Source organism: Mastomys coucha, unplaced genomic scaffold (genome assembly GCF_008632895.1).
Source record: "Mastomys coucha isolate ucsf_1 unplaced genomic scaffold, UCSF_Mcou_1 pScaffold1, whole genome shotgun sequence".
Classification (NCBI taxonomy): Eukaryota; Metazoa; Chordata; class Mammalia; order Rodentia; family Muridae; genus Mastomys; species Mastomys coucha.
In genome coordinates this window covers 46840362-46850773 of record NW_022196891.1, presented here as the reverse complement: position 1 = coordinate 46850773, position 10412 = coordinate 46840362, and the positions used below count along the sequence as shown (strand labels likewise).

The window sequence follows — 10412 nt, the reverse complement described above, 5'->3', positions numbered from 1 at the left end:
TAAACTCTCTCCAACACCATGCCTTAGGAGTAGTTGTATCCTTTTCCTTCCCTTTTTATTAATTTTGTTCGTTCAGCTAGGCCCCTATAAAAGTCCTGAAACTTACTGCAAAATTATTATTATTATTATTTTTACAATTATTTCTCTGTAGAGCCACATGGGGAGAGATAACTAAAATTAAGAGGCATTTGAGGGATTGAAAACCTAATACAGTAGAAACTTCCTAAAATATATACATATATGGGTAATCTAAATGAAATCCCCAAACAATGGGGGAGGCAGCGCTCCAACTGGTCATCTCTTGTCCCCAAATGACGCTTCCAGTACCAGAATTGGGTTACAACTGCTTGAGTTGTTGGCCAAAGAGGTGTCACGGAAATAGCCAAAGAACCCAGGCTGTTGCCAAGACAATAGGCTGCTCTCTGCAAATTGACAGAAGGTCCCTTTGCTGAAGACAATGCCTACACAACTCATTGGAAATGGAGAAGTCAGGCTGGCGCCTATAGGGACTCTTCACCCCTATGTTACAGGGTTTTTGGTATAGGAAGGTAATCTGCAGACTAGCTAAAGAGAAATACAAACACCAAGCCAGCCACAAAATCTCTGATCTACAATCTTGTCTGTTAGGTTTCAAACTTGGGACAGAGGGCGAAGTTGCCGACTTAACATATCAAAGTGGGTCTGGTCATCAGGTTCTTCCAGCATCCCTCAACTCCTACCTGTTACAAGGTCCTCCTGCCTGGTATATCCTGCCCCCTTACCCCAAGCTTCTCCAGCCCAGAGGCTAGGCTGTCCTTCCTCCAGAGGCTCTTCCCTATATAATCCAAATATTATGGTCACCTGATCTTTTTATCTACTCTCTTTTGAGCATCCTGGCTACTGCACCTGGTTCCCCTTTCTTCCCTCTCCTTTCCCATCATCCATCTCCTCACATGGCTCAGAGTGATGTCCACTCTGGGCCTTTCCAACGTCCCTGCCTTTGGCTATGTTCTCCCTTTTTTCCACAATAAACTTTATCCTCCACCATACCTAAGACCAATCATGTCCTTTCATTCATTCATTCATTCATTCATTCATTCATTCATTCATTCATTCACTCATTCAGTGTGCTGCCTACAAGGTATGTTAGAGCAATGGAGGAACAAAGCTTGTGGGTATAACCAACCAATATCTGATTTGACTTAAGGCTGATTCCATGAGATCCCTAATCAACACTGCTTGGGAGACTAAGAACCAGAGACTAACTAGATAGCCAGAGACCTGTGGCAAAACTGGTCTAAAGTTTTAAAAAAGTAGTAATAATTTGACTCCAAATGATATTCTGCTGTACTCATAGATCAGTACTTTATTCAATTATCATTAGGGAAGTTTCCTTCTGCAGAAAATGGAAGCAGATGCAGAGACTCCCAGCCAGACTTTATACAGAGAAATAATGAGGGGAGGGAAAGGGAGGAGGGGGAGGGGGAGGGGGAGGGGGAGAGGGAGAGGGAGAGGGAGAGGGACTCTGAAACACACAGCCCTAAATGGATGTCTCTATCAAATCCCTCCCCTCAGAGCTCAGGAAACTCACAGAAGATGGGATAGAATGTATAAGAACCAGAGGAGATGGAGCATACCAAAAGTGGTGTATTTTAAATAATCATGAGCAAGGTTCATATAAACTCACAGAGACTGAAATCCCATGGAGAGGACCAGCACAGGTCTTTACCAGGCCCTCTACACTTATGGTATGACTCTCAGTTTAGTGTTTTTATGGGATGCCTGAGTGTGTGTGTCTTCTCTGGAACTCTCCTGTTTGTTTGTCTTGTCTAACAACACTGTGATAGTTTTTTAAAACCTTACTATGTTTTATTTTGTTGTATTTTGATATTTTATATTAGAAACCTGTTCTTTTCTAATGAGAGACAGAAAGGGAGTGGGGGAGAGGGGGAAGAACTTGGAGGAGTAGAGGGAGGGAAACTATTATTAGGATAGGTTATGAGAGAATAGAATTTATTTTTAATGAAAGAAAAGAGATTACAAGGAAAGCTTTCTTTTCTCTTAATCAACTGCACGTGTATTTTATTTAACATGCATTCCTACTTAGAAATGATTTCCTGTTTCTGTCTCCTGTATCTCTTTCTCTCATCCCATCTATCTACATGGGCTCAATTTACATGTATGCCAGTGATTTATTTGAAACGTCTATTTGAACATATCCTTTTATTTATTTTATCAGTTACATGGGACTTTTTTTTTTTCATTGCAACAGAAGGACTAGGGATTTTCCAATCTTTAATCTTCAAAAACTTCCCTTTAAATTTCTTGTAATTCATAGTTGCAATGTGGGATAGCCCCATGATCCTTTGATATAAATGACACACACACACACACACACACACACATACACTAAAAGTCACCCGGTAAGGTGTGTTCCCATAGTCATTAAGATCTCTCTCTATGCTTGGTGACTCACAGTGACAATTTGTTCAAACAACAATAGAGGAGAAGCTACCAAGGCTCACAGCACTTTGAACCCAATGTAAAATGGCCTTACAACTCAAGTTGTCATGGCAAAAATTCTATTTCCCATTTCTTTAGTTTTCTACGACAGTGCAGGCTTTGTGTCAACATGCTTTCTATTAAGATGCCTTATTCCATGTGAGAGGCCGGACTCTAATAGATAGCACTTTCCATTTTAACATTTCCTTAAAAGTGAACTTTTAGAGAAGATGAATTTGGAGTTCCATGAAAAATTTGAATTTGATGATTATGTTACCCTTGAATTATTCCAAATAGTTATTATCACAATCTACTATTTATTAGAAGAGATCAAATGTAATAAAGATTTAATAAAGTTCCATGTTATCATTACAAAATCTTTGTGGACAATTTTTTTTTTTTACTAGCCATAGAAACTTAAGTACAATGTAGCCCTTACTTCAAGTGGTTTAATATTCTTTTGATAAATCACATCAGATTTCTCCAAAATCCTAGCTGCCTTGGAAATGAAATGAAGATAGACAAGTGTTCAAAATATTGAATAAGATAGACTCACTATGAAGCCAAAGATGTGTTCCTAACCCAGTGCTTACTCCAGGTCTCCTGGCCTGCTCTACACTCCCTGGAAACTGTCCCACACTCCAACACACTTATTTATCCTAAATTTAAACAACACTGGGAGCTTAAGCATGTAAAACAGTTGAGGCTACTCACAGAACTAACATAAATTGACGCCTAGAAAACAGTGAGTCCAAAATCTTTAGAAGGGAAGAAACCCAGAACGCAAACAATGACCAAGCCTGCTTTATCAGTCAACAGGTTCTCCAGCGCAGGAGCGAGGATTAAAAAGGAAAAAGACAATTAGACAACATTGTAGCGTGACCCCAGCCAGTTCTGAGACTGAAGGCAGAATTAATTTTTCCAATCTGCTTTTATATCATTTTTATTACTTGTAAGTATTAAGGGTGAGCAGTATGGAACTAACAAGGCAATAAGTAACGTCTCGTGATTACTCCCATGACAGTTGTTTAAAAGGGCTTGTAATAATGACCAAAAAGCTTGAGCCTAATTCCTTGTCCAAGCCCAAAATCTTGCCTGAAGCCTACTTCTTTTGTTCTACCCTAAAATCCGATTTTTACTTCCTTGTCCTTGGCCAATGTCAGGTCCCTGCTTGGACTTACTTCTTTGTCATGGCCAATGTCAGATTCCTGCCAAGCAACACCTCAAAAGGCTCTCCACAAAACAGTGTTCTGTTGTTTAAAGAAAATGTTTTCTTAAAAAGGAGAGCCCGAGGGTATATCATGACTCTCCAGGAGAGGGCTGTAGCATGCTGATTTTTTTTCTCAAACAGTATGATCCTGGGGCATTTAATATTTCTAATGAGCCAATGAAAACATTTTGGTAAAATTCCTATGTGTCTGTTTTTGTGTGCTATGAATTTGCCATGGTTCAGGATGTCCCATCTCTTTGCTTATCATCGGTTTCATATCACTTAGTATCTCAACAGGTCATTGTAACTAAATCGCAGGGAAAGGAAAAGATAAGAAAAATCATGTTATCTTTGCTAGTCACTTATAGCTCTAGTTTCTGAGTTGTTTGTTTTGTTTGAACTTGGAGAATAAGTCTTTTATTTCATTGGATGGTCAATAATGCCCCTTGGCCCGTTTCTACTTTCCCCAACATTGTCTCTCCCCTACAGTGTCATATAGGAGGGATGCTATGGTAAATTCTAGCCTACTGTTCATAGCTGATAGAGTCTAGGTGCCCATCTGACTTAATTTGGGTCATCAGGAATATGATACTAGGATGAAAAGAAAGAGTGAAAAAGAGAAAGGAGTTTCCTTGGATTGATAGATGGAAGGGAGAGAGAAAGGAAAAAGGAAGTAAGAAGGAAAGTTACCTACTGATTAAACCTCGATCTTGGATTCCATCAACATCTCTAAATCTATAATGTATCAGAAATTTTATAGAGAGGCAACATCCATAAAGAAAGCCAAGGAACCACAAATAGAAAGGAGGAGGAAAATTTTGGAGATATCCAATAAGTTACTGTATTTATTGTGACTAAGAACAAAAGGAAGAATTCTTTTTTAAAATTATCTTTAATCTTTTTCTTTCACAGTCCTGTCATTATCCGCCTCCCAGTCCACCCTCTGGCAGTTCCTCATCCCATTCCCCACCTCCCACCCCACCCTAGTCTCCAAGAGGAAGTCCCCACCTCTGAAGCCTCAAGTCTCTCAAGGATTAGGTGCTTCTTCTCTCACTGAGGCCAGACCAGGCAATCCTGTGCTGTATATGTGTTTGGGGCTTCATATCAGCTAGTGTACGCCACCTGGTTGGTGCCTCAATGTCTGAGATATCTCGGGGGTCCAGGTTAGTTGAGACTGCTCGTCTTCCCATTGGGTCGCCCTCCTCTACAACTTCTTCCAGCTTTTCCCTAATTCAACCACAGAGGTCCCTGGCTTCTGTTCATTGGTTGGGTGTAAGTATCTGCATCTGACTCTTTCAGCTGCTTGTTGGGCTTTTCGGAGGGCAGCCATGCTAGGCTCCTGTCTATAAGCACACCGTAGCATAAGTAATAGTATTAGGACTTAGAGCCTCAAAAGGGAGAATTCTTACCTCCAAACACATTGGGTTGTAAATTTGAAGTGTGTATAACTTTTTAAATGTTCATGGCTTGATAAAGAAATTAAGTAAATCATACTCTTTTTGTGGGCAAATTAATATATTTAGGATTAAAATAAATTCCATTCCTCTTTCAAGATATGTACTCTTAGGCTCCAAAGTATATAAAATTACATTGAGCTGTGCTAATAGTGAGGAGCTGTGGAGAATATCTTTATATAACTTTATTATTTCCCTAAGAGGTTTGTAGAAAAAATAAAAATGTATTATTTTTATAATGTACACAGATGTATTATTATTCACTTGTAATGGAAAATATTTACTTTTTTTAGCTTTTACAAAGTTAAAATGAATAAAATTTATGAGAAAAAAGATTAAATACAAGAGGTAAATGTTACACTGTTACATCATATTTATTTAATTTTAATTTAGTGCACAAAGTCATCCTGTCTTTGTGGAATTTTCCTACTACTTCTCTCTTTGTTTCTCTGTCACCAGCCTTCTGTCTCCTGTTTACTCCTGGCTAGTCCCCTTGCTCCCTTCCTTCCATATATCCCACCCTGTTCCCATTCTTCATCCTCTCACTTGCCACTAAGATCTCTTTTCTAGTTTCATTACATACATACAGCAATTAAAGTGTAGATCCCACCCATGAGACGGAGGACGGCTTTTGTCTCCTTAAGTCCGGCTTATTTTACTTAACATAATTGACTACCCATTCCTTTTGCTTTCCTGCAGATACCTTTCATTTTACTTTAGGGCTGAATAAATGCTAACACAGACACACACACACACACACATACATGCACACACACACACACACACACACACACACACGTATGTGTGCGCATACACAGTCACAAACACACACACACACATACTCTTTCTCTCTAATATATTATTAGAATATATACTCTAGTAGATTCTAATATATTATATTCTCATATAATATGTAATCTAATCTAATAGTAATAGAAATGGATAAAGAAAGCTTATATATATACATATGTTTATATACTTATATATATGTATATATATAAACTTTTTATGTATATATTTAAAACCTGCAGATCCTGAACCATACATGTAGGCTTCCCTTCCCCCACCTATCTTCCCTGCTTATTGACTCCTCTGGACATGCCAGGCTGCACTGAACAGCCTGCTGGTCCAGGCAGACATCCATCCTCCTGTCACCTCTCTGCCCACCTTCATTGTGGCTCCTGAATCACACAAACCTGGAGGTGCTGAATGATACAGACATGCAGATCCAGAACCACACAACCCAAGGATACTGATCAGAAGCCTGCCATACCAGGACCATTGAGGTTAAATACCCCCTCCCCTCCCCTTCCCCCAGTACCTACTAGAACAGGAACATCCAGGGACCAAAGCTATCCAGACGATTAAAGGTCCATGAAAGAAAACAATCAACAAAAGCCAGGGAAATATGACACACTTGGAGCACAACTGCCGTTCTACAGCAAGCCCTGGATATCCTAACACAACTGAAGCCTAAGAAAACAACCTTATATCCAGTCAGAATCTTGCTCTTCAGGTGTGTTAGGGCATCCAGGGCTTGCTGTGGTAGGAGTACTGGGTTCTAGTGGTGCCAAATTACATTGGCTTGTGTTGCTTACATTCTTGCGCTTGCCTTTTGCCATCTGATTATTCCTGGTGTTTAACTGGCCTGGTTGTCTCAGACTGGAGCAGACCTCCTCAAAGGCAGGTGGAGCTGTGTGAGCTGGTTTAGAGCAGGCTTCTTCTGTCTCTAGTTAGAGCAGGCCTCCTGTGTCCCTGGTTAGAGCAGGTCTCCTGTGTCCCTGGTTAGAGCAGGCCTCCTCTGTCTCTGCTTAGAGCAGGTCTCCTCTGTCTCTGCTTAGAGCAGGACTCCTCTGTCTCTGCTTAGAGCAGGCCTCCTCTGTCTCTGGTTAGAGTAGGCCTCCTCTGTCCCTGGTTAGAGCAGCTCACATGGGAGACAGGGAGGGCTGTGGGGTCAGAGAGCAGCCATGCTAATCTGCCAAGTGTGCAGGTGGAGGAGCAGACTGGAAGAGTGAAGAGGCTCTAGCAAAGGGGGATAGATCCCATCTCTGTTGGGTTCTTGTGGGTTCCAGCTGTCATGGGTATTAGGATGGGGGTCTCACCTTTGTCCCTGGTTAGGGCAGACCTCTTGGGTGACAGACAGGACCTGTAGGGTTGGGGAGCAGGCACATTGATCTGCCATGGATACAAGTGCAGATTGGAAGGGCCTAGAATACTTTCATATTCCGTTTTATGAGGATAAACACAGTATAAGAAAGAAATGCTCTAACCTCTAAATTGGCTATTATTTGCATACTTGGATTATAACAAGGTATTAGTTATATCAAACTTTCACCTGTGTTTATAGAATATGTTAGTTCAGAGCATTATCATTTTAATTTTGACATGCTAGTGTTTCCATTTCTAATAATTCTTAAAATTTGTATTCTTTGATTGATTTTCGTTAAAATAAAGTAAAAATTATGACCATCTAATGAATAAGCTAGAAAGAAAGGCTGGATGTTCCATGTGTTATTTAATGAGAAGACTTAAATGAAAAAGGCAAGTAATGGAGAAAAGTATAGTTATATAAATAACAACTTGTATTATTTTGGCATCCATATTTTCCCTGTGAGACTCAATCTCTCTATAGGACACAGTCAGAACTGTATCTCTGGGTCCTGGCTGGACATGGAGTGTGTTATTGAATGGAGCAGGATTGTTGATTGTTTTCTTTCATGGACCTTTAGTTGTCTGGATAGCTTTGGTCCCACGGAGTATTGTCATTGAATGGCTTCTTACATCTAAAATGACATTAAGAAAACCTTATTGATCATAGAACCATTTACAATCTGCTTAATATTTATGTTTTTTTCCTAGTCAACCAAGAGGACATGTTCTATAGATCATCCTTTCAAGACAGCAGATCTTAAGAGTGCTATCCCTTTGGGAGGCCGAATGACCCTTTCATAGGGTTCACCTAAGACCATCATTAGAAAACACAGATATTTATACTGTGATTCACACAGCAGCAAAATTACAGGCATAAAGGCGTAATAAAAATAATCTTATGGCTGGGGTGACCATAACACTAAGGAATTGAGGCCTTAGGAAGGTTGAGGACCCCTTTTCTAGGAGATGTTCAGAAGGAAGAAAGGGAAGTTTGTGTTATTTATTGAGAGAGGGCAGCCATGATGTGGTGTGCGAAGGTCAGAGAACACCTTGAAGGAATTGTTTTTCTCCGTTCACCATGCGGGTTCTGAGAATTGAATCAGGTCTCTAGGCTTGGTGACAAGCACCTTTACCTACTGGGCCACCTCCCCAACCCCTAAAGGAAGATTTCTAACCTCAAGTTTTGTGAGCTGTCAGACCCTCTGGTGCGTTGTATATGTTTTGTATATGCTCTTGTTTAGAACTCTAATAGCTGTCGCTGGGAAGCTGGGTTCTACTTTGTAAGATGAGAAACTGAGGCATTTTCAAAGATTTGCTGAAGATCACTCTACTTAAAGGAAGTTGCAGTTTCCTTTCTATCTTCAGTGTAGTTTCTTGCGAGAAATACATCTATGTCTCTGATTTTCAACTAATATAAATTTCTTTATATTCTTTATATTCCTACATTTTAGACTTTCCTTGAGTTAAGAAACATTCATGTATCCACTGCTTTGTTTAATGTATCAAATGAACTTATAAAACATATAGAACTTATAAAGATAAAGTTCTATATGTTCTTCCTGAACACAGAGAAGAGCACTGCTCTCCACTTCTAGGCAGGCTCCCTCTGAGTAGTAATATTTACGTTTTCACAACCTTGTCATTTCTATTCTGAGGAATACAACTTGAAACTGAATTTTATTTTTTCTGATTAAGCCTTCTGTCTTCACATTCAGATTAGGAAACCATTCTTTGTAGCTGAAGATTATAACATAGAGCTGACTAATGTTTAAAAATAATAAAGGCAGGATTAGGAAATCATCAACCACAGAAAATGTATGGGGTTTTCCCCAATATGCATCATGTCGACTTAATTGGTGCTCAGAGTTCAAGGAGGTTGGGTGTGAGGTCACTTCATGAAGTAATGGTATATCAAGGATTTGCCTGCAAGAATACACAAGGCTGGAAGTTATACAAAGGACTCTGGAATTTTTTTTTTTTTTTTTTTTTTTGAAGAACTGTGATGGCTCCTGGCTTTAATGCACAAAGATGCTGGAGTTAGTCATCTGTATGGGTGGTTTATCATGATGGAGGAACTGATATGGCAATACAGGAAGTGTTTGTGTAAACAGGTTTTATTGCCCTACATTTCCTTGCATTCTCAAGAAAGTACCATTCGTCTCTCCAGTGTGTACTCCCTACTGTGGTTTTGAATGAAAAAATTTTTGGCTTACACAATATTCTGATGGAGAAAGGAAGGCCCAGATGGTATTTTTTATAGGCCAAGCTCCTGGGAAATGATATGTTAAAAATTACTATGAGCCCTCTGGTGATGTAGCTCAGTTGGAGACTGCTTGCCTAGCACAAAGACCTAAATTTGATTCCCAGGGCAACATGAAGCCCACCTAGCACATATTTGTAATCCTCGCACTAGGGAGGTAGCGGCCAGAGGACCAGAAGTTCATGGTCATCATTGACTATGGCAAGTTTTTTATGATAGCCTAGGCTACACAAGACTCTGTCCCAAGGAAAACAAAATACAAAACACCCCCAATGTAAAAAAACACCCCCTATGAGGTCTAAAAAAAGGACCATTACAGTTTAGACTGGAAGCCCCTCAGCTACAATGTAGCATTGACTCATTAACATACAAGACAAAGAAATAAACTTTAGTGTGAAGGTATGTCCAGAGGAACTGTCTTGAAAAGCCAAAAATAAATTTAAAAAAGAAGAGAAAACACTTGTCAGGTTTTGAATCCGTATCAAAGAATACCCATGATTACCTAAAAAATTAATTCTCTCTCTCCAAAGTATCTATTTATCTGAGATTAGACCTTTATGTACCACACATACAACAATGGATTACAGTGGATTGAGTGGAGAAATAAATTTAATAATCCAGATATCTTCTGTGAAGCTAGACATCGAATTTGTACAATGTAAATAGTCTCTCTTCTTACTTAGCTTTTCTTACTTAGGAGCTATTAAATAAATATAATAACTTTAATAAAACATGGTTCTTATGCTAACACATACTGAATTTTTTTTGTGATCTGTATGACATCTGCACAAGATCTTCTAGCTTTCATAGTCTCTGGTGAGAAGTCTGCCGTAATTCTGATAGGCCTGCCTTTATA

At 39.4% G+C, this 10412-nt stretch overlaps 1 long non-coding RNA gene across 1 annotated transcript in view; it reads right to left on the bottom strand.

The window, feature by feature from the left end:
- Positions 1-7641: 7641 nt before the first annotated feature.
- The window catches only part of LOC116070523, a 9082-nt gene continuing 6311 nt past the window's right edge, over positions 7642-10412 (bottom strand). The window contains exon 3 of the long non-coding RNA XR_004110446.1: positions 7642-7928. This is a non-coding gene — a long non-coding RNA (uncharacterized LOC116070523). The remainder of the gene's footprint in view (positions 7929-10412) is intronic.